The sequence below is a fragment of the Dama dama genome, chromosome 14, assembly GCF_033118175.1.
Source record: "Dama dama isolate Ldn47 chromosome 14, ASM3311817v1, whole genome shotgun sequence".
Classification (NCBI taxonomy): Eukaryota; Metazoa; Chordata; class Mammalia; order Artiodactyla; family Cervidae; genus Dama; species Dama dama.
Window position 1 is genome coordinate 2,718,397 of NC_083694.1, and position 13,343 is coordinate 2,731,739.

The 13,343-nt window shown below is 52.8% G+C and overlaps 1 protein-coding gene across 1 annotated transcript in view; it reads right to left on the reverse strand.

The window, feature by feature from the left end:
- LEMD1 (LEM domain containing 1) overlaps positions 1 to 3,045 on the reverse strand; it is a 66,204-nt gene extending 63,159 nt beyond the window's left edge. Inside the window, exon 1 of the mRNA XM_061161182.1 lies at positions 2,910 to 3,045. The gene's annotated coding sequence lies outside the window, so the exon portion shown is untranslated. The remainder of the gene's footprint in view (positions 1 to 2,909) is intronic.
- Positions 3,046 to 13,343: the final 10,298 nt, after the last annotated feature.

The following is a 13,343-nucleotide window of genomic DNA, read 5'->3' on the forward strand; positions in this document are numbered from 1 at the left end:
GTGTGTGTATGTGGTGTGTGTGGTGTGTGTGTATGTGGTGTATGTGGTGTGTATGTGGTGTGTATGTGGTGTGTATGTGGTGTGTGTGTGTGGTGTGTGTGTATGTGGTGTGTGTGGTGTGTGTGTGTATGTGGTGTGTGTGTGTATGTGGTGTGTGTGTGTTGTGTGTGTATGTGGTGTGTGTGTGTGTGTATGTGGTGTGTGTGGTATGTGTGGTGTGTGTGTGTGGGGTGTGTGTGTGGTGTGTGTGTATGTGGTGTGTGTGTGTGGTGTGTGTGTGTGTGTATGTGGTGTGTGTGTGTGGTGTGTGTGTGTGTATGTGGTGTGTGTGTGGTGTGTGTGTGGTGTGTGTGTGTATGTGGTGTGTGTGTGGTGTGTGTGTGTGTGTATGTGGTGTGTGTGTGTGGTGTGTGTGTGTGTGGTGTGTGTGTGTGGTGTGTGTGTGGTGTGTGTATGTGGTGTGTGTGTATGTGGTGTGTGTATGTGGTGTGTGTGTATGTGGTGTGTGTGTGTGGTGTGTGTGTGTGGTGTGTTTATGTGGTGTGTGTGTGTGTATGTGGTGTGTGTGTGGTGTGTGTGTGTGTATGTGGTGTGTGTGTGGTGTGTGTATGTGGTGTGTGTGTATGTGGTGTGTGTGTATGTGGTGTGTGTATGTGGTGTGTGTGTATGTGGTGTGTGTGTGTGGTGTGTGTGTGTGGTGTGTGTGTGTGGTGTGTGTGTGGTGTGTGTGTGTGGTGTGTGTGTGTGTGTATGTGGTGTGTGTGTGTGGTGTGTGTGTATGTGGTGTGTGTGTGTGGTGTGTGTGTATGTGGTGTGTGTGTGTGTGGTGTGTGTGTATGTGGTGTGTGTGTGTGGTGTGTGTGTGTATGTATGTGGTGTGTGTGTGTGGTGTGTGTGTGTGGTGTGTGTGTGTGGTGTGTGTGTGTGTGTGTATGTGGTGTGTGTGGTGTGTATGTGGTGTGTGTGTGTGGTGTGTGTGTATGTGGTGTGTGTGTGTGGTGTGTGTGTGTGTGTATGTGGTGTGTGTGTGTGGTGTGTGTGTGTGGTGTGTGTGTGTGGTGTGTGTGTGGTGTGTGTGTGTGTGTGTGTATGTGGTGTGTGTGGTGTGTATGTGGTGTGTGTGTGTGGTGTGTGTGTATGTGGTGTGTGTGTGTGGTGTGTGTGTGTGTGTATGTGGTGTGTGTGTGGTGTGTGTGTATGTGGTGTGTGTGTGTGTATGTGGTGTGTGTGTGGTGTGTGTGTGTGGTGTGTGTGTGTGGTGTGTGTGTGTGGTGTGTGTGTGTGTGTGTGTATGTGGTGTGTGTGGTGTGTATGTGGTGTGTGTGTGTGGTGTGTGTGTATGTGGTGTGTGTGTGTGGTGTGTGTGTGTGTGTGTATGTGGTGTGTGTGTGTGGTGTGTGTGTATGTGGTGTGTGTGTGTGGTGTGTGTGTATGTGGTGTGTGTGTGTGTGGTGTGTGTGTGTGTGTATGTGGTGTGTGTGTGTGTATGTGGTGTGTGTGTGTGGTGTGTGTGTATGTGGTGTGTGTGTGTGGTGTGTGTGTATGTGGTGTGTGTGTGTGTGGTGTGTGTGTGTGTGTATGTGGTGTGTGTGTGGTGTGTGTGTGTGTATGTGGTGTGTGTGTGTGGTGTGTGTGTGTGTGGTGTGTGTATGTGGTGTGTGTGTAAGAGAGCTCCTCCTCTCTCTCCTGTGACAGGCCCCGTGGGGTGATGGGAAGGTGGAAATGAGTGACAGCCACAGAGCGGCTCCCAGCCCCAAGCCCCAGCTGTGTCCTCCTGGAGGCTGGAAACAGGGTTTGCAGGCCACCAAAACGGCTCCCCAAGGGGGCTTCTTGAAGGACAATCATTTCAGAGTTCTCTGGTCCTGGGGCTCCGGTCTCAGACTCAAAAGAGCCAAATTTCTCTCTAAAGTCAGCTTCTTAGAGGCTTGCTTATGTTAGGCTAAGTTGTTCACTGGCAGATGAAGATACGCTGAAAAACCACCAGGAAAAACTAAATTCAAACCTGAAGAAGACAGAGAGGAGAAGAGCAGGATACTGGAGCTTCCGAAAGAAGGCTACGGAATGTCCGTCAGGAAGGGAGGGCTCTCCCTCCGGCCCCCAGGCGCCCTCTCCTGACCAGTTCGGCGGAGGCCAGGGCTGGGGGCCAGCCGGGTTCCCGGGCGCACCCCGTCGCGGACCCTCTCTCAGGAAAGGGAGCCGCTCTCCCCCGGCGTCGCGACCTCCCCCGGCCCCACCCAGGCCAGCGTTTCTGCTCCTCTCGGGTTGCGAGGTTGAGGACCAAGGCAGGAGAAGGATCCAGGGCCAAGAGTTGGTGCTTTTGCCCGAGGAAATGGCCTCTCCAGCCTGCCGAGCTGGCTCTCGAGGACTTCTGCCCCAGAGTTCCGGACACCTCTGCTTTTCCTGTCTTAGCGCCAAACAAATGCACCGGGGTCACAAAGTCCTGATCCTGGCCTTGTTCACAGCCCCTTCCCGCATCCTCCCCTACAGCGAGGGGAAAGCAAAGCGGGAGGCACCCGCGTCTCTCCCAATCGGGAGAGGGAGACTCGGCTCCCTCCAGAACCGGGGCTCCAGCTCCCTCTCACACTCCCCACTGAATCCCACCGGCAGCAAAATCCTTTAAAGGGAACAAAGACAATGCGGGCGGAGTGGGGGGCTTCCCTTCGGCGGACCCGGGGCAGCAGGTTGACGCAGCCCGCGGCTGGTCAGCGCCGGCTTTCAGGTGAGTGCCTGAGCCCGCAACCCGGGGTCCGCCCAAAGCTCAAGAAGCCCTCAACGCTCAGCCAACCACCCCCCCCGCGCCGCCCCCCCAATCCCTGGCCAAGAAGAGGGTCCTCCTCAGCCTCTTGGCCCTCAACCCAGCCCAGGGGTTTGCAGCACTTTCTGCCTATTTGTTTTCGCTCAGTACTCACAGTTCGGATGCTAAGCCGTGTCCTTTCTCGCACTCACTTCCTTTGTCTCTTTCTCCCTCTCTCTCTCCCCTCCTATCTCTCTCTCTCTCTTCACTCCTTGTCTTATTCTCTGCTGTAGCTTCCAGTGGAGAAAAATAATTATTCTTCTCAATGGGTTCGCACGGGGCGCACGCACACACGAGCGCGCGCGCACACACACACACACACACTCACACCGCCGTGGTACCCAATCAATGCACAAATCTACGGGGTCCCTTTAACCTCTGCGGATGCTCCGGGAGTTAATTATGAAGCCTGTTCCGGCGCAGCATAAATATGCATTAACGTATGAAATGACAACCGATGCGCTGAACTTCGGGGAATTGGCATTTAGACAGACTTAGTCTCGCCGCCTCCCTTGCCCTCCGCAGCCCCACCAGTCGCCCCCGCAGCCGCGCCCCTTCCCCGGGCTCGCAGGGGCTGTCGTGAGCTCCCACCCCCGGGCGGGGAGGGCCCGTGGCGGCGGCGGCGCCGCGCTCGAAGCCCGGAGACCACCCCCCCCCGAGGTGCGCCCCCTGCGGTCAGGGCAGATCCTCTGCAGGAGGTTCCACTCCCCCAACACCCGCAGGCCGGACCCAGGCCGGCGCGCCCCTTTTCCCCCGCGCAGCGCTCGTCTGTGAACAAACTCCGAGCTCAGTCCTTCGAGAAGCCGGCGAGAGCGGGACGGCTACCTGCTCGCTCGCCCGAGTTCGGCGCTGAGCGAGAAAGACCCGGCACGCGGTGCAACTCCCCTCCCCGCCAGGCCGCCCGGCGCCCTCCGGCCCCGCCGCCCCCGGCCGGCCCCGACCCGCACACGCAGGCATGCGTTTTCACACGCGCGCGCATATCGGCACGCACACACTCGCGCACAGGCACTCCCGCGCGCGCTCACACTCAGGGTTATAACAAAGGAAGAGGGGGCAGCGCTGCCTTACTTTTTCCTGTCTCTTCTCCTCTTTGGGGCAGCCCCCCAGCCCCGGGGCCGGCGCGCTGGGCCCCCCACCCTGCCCTCCGCTCCCCACGACCTCAGCCGGCGGCCGGCATTCCGGCGCGGCGAGTCCGCAACTTCGCGCCCGGGCGCCCGCGCCTCGCAGCCCGGCGGGCGGGAGACAAAAGCTGCGGCGCCGCCTGAGGCCGCGCGGCCAAGGTGTGCTCGCTAATTGTCAGGAAATGTGTGTGTGCGCGCCGGGCGCCGGCGGGGGCGGGGAGGGGGCGGCCGGCGGGGGCGGGCGGGGAGGAGAGGACCCCCCCCCCCCACCATCAGCCCCCGCCACTCGCCAGCGCCCGGCACCCGGACCGGGATTAGAGAATAAATTATCTGCTCTCTTTTCATTGGGCTGCGGCCGAGGACGCCGTCGGCTGCGCGGCGCTGGGCGCTCGCCTGGCTCTTTGCATTCACCGCACAGCCCCGGCTCGCCTCGCGTCGTGGGGGCCGAGAGCCTGGGGCCTTGGTTCCAGCCGCCGGAGGACACTGGCCGGTTGGGCGCGCCGCCCTTTCCCCGCCGCCCGGTCCGAGCCACCCGCCTCTCATCCCAGCTCTGGCTGGTGCTTCGGGGACTGAGGGAGGGGGGAGGAAGCCCAGAGGGCGGCGGTCTTAGTCACCCCCACCCCGACCCCCGCCCCAGCTCTTTCCACCTCCCCCTCCAGAAGGAGACCGGCGAGGGTAGCCGGGGTCGGTCCCCTGAGCCACGCCCACCCCAATGAGAGATGGGGCTTCGAGAGCCCTCAGATAGGATCCCTTCGGGGACCAGGGCTCCTCCCTCGGGGCCATCTTCTGCCCTCCACACCGCAGCAGTAAAAGCGGGGAGGTGGCACTCGGGCTCTCTTCTTTCTCCTCTCTCCAGCCCCATCAGCTCCCCCGTAATCCTGCTCCCCATTTCCTGGGCCCACCTGAGCAGACAGCTCCTTAACTGTCTGCAAAGGAAATGCCCTGCGGTTCTGAGCAGCTCCCTGCCAGGAATTACCTCCTTTATTCCTTCAGCAAGCAGTCGGTGTTCAGGAACACCCCTGTGCCATGATGCCGGCTGGGCACCAGGAATATCAAGGGAGAAGATTCAGATGAGACAGTCGTGTTAAAAAATTAGAACTCCAACTGTGTGAGAAGTGCTGTAACAAGGTAGAGACAAGGTTTGAACCCAAAGGTAGGAGGGGCTAACTTCAGATGTTCATTCAATAAATACTTTAGCATGTCTTAAGCTCTGTGCTGGGCGTTGGGGATACACAGGCAAACGATGGGCTTGGTGCCCACTCCCCTGGAGCTGACAGTCTGGTGCACAAGATGGGTAGTGACTGGTGATATGAGCGAATCAGGAGACATTGGGGGTGGGGTGGGGCGGTGAACAGCAGGGGCTCCTAATCTATGCTGGGGAGTCCAGGGAAAAAAGCTTCTCTGAGGAAATGTGATCTATGCGGAGGCCTGCAGGATGAAAAAGGGATAGCCAGGTGAAGATGGGCTGGGAGGGGCACTCCAAGAGTCCTGACAGAAGGAACTTGTAGGAAGGCCCTTGGTCTGCTGGTAACATGCCCTTGAAGGCAGGTGAATGTCCACCATGCAGAGCGCGGGGTGGGCCTGGGAAGCCTCTGCAGGCTAATGTTTGGAAGAGACTCACTTATGTGTTCTTTTTCATTCTGGGCCAACCCCACATGCTGCCCACGTTTTCCTCCTAGTCACAGCCTGTTGCAACCTACTCTGCATGCTAAAGATAAGCCTGAAATAAAGAGCACCATGATGGTAACCCTGCTTCAGTTTATCGCATCCCAGCCCCTTGTACTGTGCTGTTGACTGCATCAGCCAGTGACCCTTGGCGCCCACACAGGGAAGCCATCCATAGGAACACCCTGGACTCCTTCCCATGTGCTGGGATTGTATGCTTCCCAAGGACTTCTGACACCAGCCCCTTGAGTCAAGTTCATCAGCTGGGGAAGCTGATCCCCATCAGACAGATAGGGAAACAGAGTCAGAAAGAGAGAGTGGCCTGCTTAAGTGTCATATACAAATCCTGAGGCCAAGCTCCTCCATGAGACTGGTAAGTGTAGAGGCCAAAGTGATCCCCGGCGTCTGTGAGAGTCTTCAGCACCTAGGACAGGGCCCTGTACACCCAGACTCTTCGAGCCAACCCTGCTGAGTGAATGACTGTGGTAGGGAAGAGTGAGCTGGCTGAATGGGAACCTGTTAGAGCAGAAGCTGTGTGGGCTTTGGAATTACACATAACTCAAGTGGAATTGCCACTGCTACTAACACACTTGGTGCACTTTACCTAGCCTTTCTGAACCATAGGGGATTCACAATACCCACCTGAGAAGGCTGTCGTGAACATGAAGTGAGATTAGATGTGTGTGGAACAGCTACAGGAAAATACACAAGACAAGGTAACAGTCGGTTCTGGGAAGGGGATCTGAGTGGGTGGGGCACAGGAGTAAGTAGAGAAGTTCACTTTTCATGGTTTACCCACCAGTAGTTCTGATATTATACCCTGTATGGTATAATAAAAATGAGTAATGAAATAACTTAATGAGCTAATAGGTGAAGCAATGTAACAATGACAATTTAAAAAATCACTCTGTACACATTGGTTGAACTGAATTGACTTTTGCAGTTTGAAGCACCAGGACGTGTTACCAAGGAAAGTCACAGAGTTTCTTTCAGAAAATGACTCTGGTCTGAAGGTTTGCATGCTGTTCTGTCTACAGCCAAAGGCAAGGATGTCTAATAGGATGAGCTATTTTCCAGTCCAGAAATTCTGTAGTTCAAACTCTCAGTCACAGAGGGGAACAGCCCCCCAGCAGGCTTATTGTTCTACTGAAAGACCAAATCCCTGTAAGAAACATGAGCTGGATGGGGATGGGGCAGGGGTGATGGGCAACCTCTCTGCAGGCCCCATTCTGTCTGGAGAGGACAGGGCGGGAAGGACTCATGGACCTGCTTCCTAGGGCTGCTCTTCTAAGGCTTAGTGAGTGAGCTTCCTTCCCCGGGCACCCTGTGGCCCCCGAGGAAAGTTGAGAGCAGCAGGTGCAGAGCCTAAGGAGAGGAGTGGGCTTTCTCCTGTTACCTTCCGGGTATTGAGGTCCTAGACAGGACAGGGCAGGCTTTCATCAGCCAGCACAAAGGGGCACTCTCTCAGCCACACGGGGACCAGGCCAGGTCACCTCAGACACTGGGGCATAACATCAGCGGGAACGTTAGAGGCCTCTTAGAGAAAGATCTGGGCTCATAGCTAATGGTGTGGGGGTGGGGTGGGGACAGGAGGGAAGCATTATTCTGGGGAAGAAAAGACAGAGATTGAGCCCCGGCCTCAATGAAGCAAAGAGGAGGCAAACGAAACCTGAAAATCTAGAAAAAATGAGTTAAAAAATTAGAAACCATTTATTCTGGGGGAAAAGCAGCTACAGGGGAAAGGAAGGAATGCCAAAGGCCCAGGGCAGGAGTGGCCGTCCTCAGTCTGACCAATGGGTGCAGCTGCTCTGTGTCTCCAGAGTAGGACCTGCAAGGAGGGTGCTGGGCTTCAGTCTGGGGCAAAGGTTGGGGGACAGGGGTGTCTTGCAGCTCCAACCTTGGACGGATCACCTTCCTATCCCCACCTTTGTCTCAGCCGTCCACACCTTGCCAATTAAGGCAGAATACAACCAACCTCTACCCCTGGTCAGTCTGGAATGCAGGAAGGGACTTTCATCAGAAGGGCTGAAATGCAAACTATTTCCGTATTAAGCAATCAAAGGTAGTAAGAGATCATCCCTATCTGCAGGGTTCTGAGCACCTATTGTATGCAATGCTCTGGGTTATGACCCTCTCCTGTTACAGTCACCAGAGCATCAAACACACGCAGTTTTAATCAATGAACATGCCTCGTGCCTGGCAGGGCACTGGACATCTCAAGGATACAAGGGCTCATTTCATTCATCCTTTTCTTCTCATATTTGCCAGCTAAATACTCTGGACTGTGTGTGGCTTTAACTGATGATGACACGGCCAGAACACACCCATCACACCTCCTATCACAAGTACTTGCTTCCCACGTTATCCATAGTCCCAGACAAGAATCCCCAAACCACTCTGTATAACACGAGTTGAATCCCATCTCCCACCTCTTCCCACCCTCCCCAGCCTTTCCCCTGTATCCCCTGGAGTGCAATCTGTCACCAGCCCAAGCCCCTCTATCCTGAAACCCATCCCTGAGTGTTCCCTCCTTATCTTGCTTCACTGGCATCTGGATGTCTCTGAAGATACTGACTCCTCCACAGCCCTGCCTACAGGCCAGGATGAAGGGAAAAGACAACAGTGAAGGGTGTTTTTTTCTCTTGCACCTCACACATCTCGGGGTCAAGGGAGGTGCTTCCAAGCTACTTCTTCCTCCTGCAAAAACTCCAGCATCTTTGATAATGAAAGGGGTTAGACCCCATCCCTTGCTACCTTTTTGCTGTCTTCTCCATCCACTTGTATTCTCATACCTAAATGTTGCTCTCACCGATATCTTCACCTGCAATAATCTCGTTTCAGGCATCTCAGTCTCTGATGCCTCCTATCTTTCCAATTAACTTTTTTTGTGGAACCTGCATTCCAACTATTCTTTGAGCTCATAGGCACCTAATCCACCAAATAAGTTTTTATTGTACACCATGCTCTACATGTGACCACTTCTTCCTTATTACTGTGATCTATCCCTTACAAACACTCATTTTCTTTGCCTCTCTCCATTCGGGAACTCACCGAACTCCCAAACTCTGGTTAAACCCAGCTAGCCACCCACGCTTCTCCTGTACCCAAGCAGTTGAACATTACTGAAGAAAATCACACAACCAGGCCTATTGACTGGTCTCAGCAGAAATCTAGGACTTAATTTTTTTAGTTTTTATTGAATTTCTTACAATATCACTTGTGTTCTATGTTCTTTGGGATTTTTTGGCCACAAGTCATGTGGGATGTTAGCGCCCTGAGCAGGGATGGAACCCTCTTCTCCTACATTGGAAGGTAAAATCTTAACCACTGGGCCCCAGGGAAGCCCCGAAACTCAGAACTTTAAGTCTCAAAAGAGCACTCAACTTTGTCTAGAAACCTGATACATTTCCAGGGTGTGTTCGTTTTCTCTTCCTCTCAAAAGACTGTTTCATACTTCCTCTTTCTCCTCTCCTATATATACATATCCTATATATAATATATTCACTAATATAAGAAATACAAAGAAATGCAACAAACAAGAAGTACTTCATCTTCCCGCCACCAAATCTGCCAACCCGCCGGCATGATCTCTACTCCGTTTTCTGCCATCCCTGCAGTTAGAACAGAGGGGAAGGGTCTATTTTCATCCAGGGCCAGTTCCCTCCTGATTGCATTGTCCCCTCAACTCCTGCCAGGACTCTGCTCCTAGCGGTTACCCCGTCTCTCTTCTGAACCATTTGTCTCCCCTTAGATCACTCACTAACACAAGAATATGCCTGAATAATGCCTGCCTTAAAAGAAAACCTTCCCTTGAGCCCTATACCTCTTTTTAGGAAAGGCCCGTTTATTTGTTATTTCATAGCAAAATTCAAAGCAGTTCTCTGTAATCACTCTATAGACTCTTAAACTTACATCCTTTCCTCAACTCCAGCTTGGCTTCTGTCTCCACCACCTGCTGACATCTCTCTTGTCAAGGTCATATGCAGCCTCCCTTGTTTATTATTTTTTTTTCAGCCTCTCTCTTACCAGGTCCGAAGTACAAACAAAGCTGTCTGACTTGCTCTATCATCAGTCTTTGACACAACTGACCAGGCTCTCCTCCTTGAAACACCTCTGCACTCCCCCCACCCCACCCCACCCCACTGACCTCTCTCTCATCTCTCAGAAGCCTGCTTTCTGCCAGCTCTCTCTCATTCATGCTCTAGGCAAGCTCATCTAGATCTATGACTCTGAAAACACAACCTCTCCCCTGAGCTCCGGGTCTGCATATCCAGATGCCCACCTGACCTCTCTGCTTAGATGCTGTTTTAATTTCCTAGGGCTGCTGTAAGAAAGTACCACAGACTGGTTGGCTTAAGTAACAGAATTTTATTCTCTCACAGCTCTGGAGTCTGGAAGTCCAAAGTCAAGGTGTCAGCAGGGCCCTGCTTCCTTGGAGTCCTCTAAGGGGATGGTCCTTCCTCACCATTCCTGATTTCTAGTAGCCCCCCTGGTAACGGCATCACTCCAGTCTCTGCCTCCATCGTCACATGGCCACGTTCCTGCTGAATCTGTCTTTACATGGTATTTTCCTCTGTGCTTGTTTGTCCTAAATTTTCTCTTCTTAAAAGAACACTAGAAATAAAAGCCACTGAAATATTGGTTTGGAAAAAAAAAAAAAGAACACTAGTTATATTAGAGCTACCCCAGTGATTTCCTCCTAACTTATATCTGCAAAGATGCTTTTTCCAAATAAGATTGTGTGCATTAGGGTTTAGGATTTCAACATATCTTTGGAGGAGAAACACAGTTCAAATCATAACAGATGTCTATTAGATATCTCAGATTTAATAGTCCACAATGGAATTCTTGATTTCTATACCTCCTGCCCCCAACCTGTTCCTGCTCCGTTTTTTCCCATCTCAGGTAACAGCACCATCAGCTCTGTCCAAAAGCCTGGAGAATATCTTTGATTCCCCTTTTCCTCACCCTGTGAACCTAATCCATCAGCAAAACCCAGTGCCCAAACCCACTGCCCTCTCCCGTCCCCCTTGTTAGCACTTGAGTCCTGTGAGGGAGTGGTCAGGGCTGGGTTCACCCTTTTTCCTAGACCACTGTACCAGCCTTCTGCCTGCTTCCAGTCCTCCTTCCCGCCCGAGTCTACTTTCCATCTAAACACCAGAGTGATTGTTTTAACACGAAAATCAGATCACATCCCTCCCACTGCTTAAAACCTTCCAAAGACTTCTTACTGGAATTAGAATAAAACCCAAGCTTCTTAGCTTGGCTTATGGGGGTTTATATGATCTGACCCCCTCTTTTCTCGTTTCCTACAACTCTCCCCCACGCTCCTCTCCTTCTGTCTCCCTCCAACATTCTGAGCTTGTTTCTGCCTCAGGGTTTTGCACTTGCTGTTCCCTTTGTCTGAAACACCTCTCCCCGGTCTTGTCAAAGAAGAGCTTTTCCCCTCATTCCAGTCAGATTTCAGATGTTGCCTCTTGAGAAAAATCCCCCGCTGCAAAAGACACTCTCTCTCTCCTTACTCTGTGTCTTTAAATTCAGAACTTTGTTACCATCTGAGACTGTTTTATTTGCTGCTTTCTGTGTTTGCTAGCTGATTCTCCTCTTCGACTGCAGTTGTCAGAAGGGCAGGGGTCTCATCTGCTTTCTCACTGCTGAAACCCCAGAACCGACAACAGAGCCAGTGCAGAGTAGGGATCTGTGTTATTAAATAAATGTACTACTGTATGCCAGGCACTGTACTGAGATCTAGGTATTCGGTGATAATGAAAAACAAAATCTATTCCTTTTCCATGAATTGGACAGTGACTATCCCCCCAAGGAGCGTATTACAGAGACAAGGAGCTCCTGACTGACGTCTTTGCAGCATGTTCTATGAGGCTGGGTACACATCCTCTAGTCAAAGAGGCTTTGCGAAACCTCCATGTTTCCTGACACGTCACCACCTCCTCATTTCAGTGGAGGACGAGGCCGAGCAGGAACTCCAGCCTCCACCTACCGTTGCCTGCCTGCTCTCTGAAAAGGATGTGGCTTTGCATTCAGGCTGCTGTGGGTGCCAGCCTGGGTCTGTGAGGGCTGGAGACAGATCACCTAACCCAGGCGTCTCAGTTTGCCTGTCTGTAAAATGGTCCTGATGACCCCAGCCTCATTAGCTTGTCCAGAGAATCAAACGGCATCCTGTGTCACATGCCTGTTCACTGATGCTCACTAGATGTCTCCTTCCTTTCCCGACTCTTCTCCCCGCTCCCCACCATGAGGTAGATGTTGTCATTCCTGCTCGAGGGGTGAAGAGCTGAAGGCAAGACCGTGTGCGCTTGTGCTGAATCAGCTCAGCCATGTGCGACTCTGTGCGACCCTGTGGACTGCAGCCCTCCAGGCTCCTCTGTCCACGGGGTTCTCCAGGCAAGAACACTGGCGTGGGTGGCCATGCCCGCCTCCAGGGGATCTTCCCGACCCAGGGATTGAACCCCAGTCTCTTAGGTCTCCTGCGTTGGCAGACAGGCTTTTTACCACTAGCGCCACCTGAGAAGGCAAGTCCACTGATGTCCAAGTGTGCTCATTAATTTACCCAAAGTCACACTCTGCTCGGTGGCCGGCCCCAGATGAAACCCCAAATCTCTGAATCCTGACCCAGAGCTTCTTGCTCTACTTCGAGGAGCAGACACAAAGACAATTGTGTATCTTTTTAATAAAGCCAAATTGATTCCGTCTAAAGGATAGTCCTTCAGCCTGACATTTTGTTCTCTCTCTTTCTCTCCTTCAGTGTTAGAATGTCCTTTATCTTAAGAAATTGTTGTACTTTTCTCATCACTTGGGAAAGAAACTAGCTCCCACACCATCCAATCCCACTATTACAAAACTGCCCCAGATATGCACACGGGCTGCCACTCTCTCCCTCCGGCAGAGGCATTTGACTGGGCTGAGAGGGATTTTTGGGTTGGAAGGAGGGGGTTCAGGAGTTGAGTTGAAGCTGGTTGCTATTAACTTTGGTTTGGAAAGATTAATGGAGATTTCAAAGAAATTGGAGTCTCTCCCCAGCCGCCCTCTGTGACTGCAGCATCCTGCTTACACAGGCGCAGACCCGTCCGAGAAGGAACGCCCAGCCGCTGGACACGGCGCACCCTCCCGGGACGCCTTCCCTGGCTGATCCTAGAACGATCTCTGCTTTTTTCCTCTGAATATTTTCCAGCAGGCCCCATGGGGAGAATTTTGGATTTGAATGGGAAGCATAAAAATGTAGTCAGCATATTGGCCCTGGTATTTTATTTCCTTTATTCCAAGCAACCCATCCCGGGAGGTGACTGACAAGTTGGGCCAAGTGCACGGAACCAGTCTCTGTGCGCCCGTAACTCCTGAGCCACACGGACCCCCTGAGGACCCCGCGGGGCAGCAGAGAGCCGTAAATCCAGCAGGCGGGAGGCTGGGCGCTCACTGATTGCACTGGCGAAAAGCAGTTCTCTCTGAGTGCTACGTGAGCTGGAGAGAGAGAAGGTGCTGACTGGAGTGCTGGAAATACAACCACTTTGGAACAAAATGAAGCAACAGAGAAATGGGAGGAGGGACTGTGGTTTTTTCATCTGGACAACAAAGGGGCTGGATTAGACTGCATCTGAGGCCCTTTCATCACAGACATTCTGGGCTCCACTTTGTAACCAGGAGCAAGCAGACGTGGGAGGGGTCAGGGCAAGAAAGCAGATTAGGGGACCCAGAGAGCCCAGAGGAAGCAAGGAGGCAGAGGAGACATTTATTAACCAATTACTCGG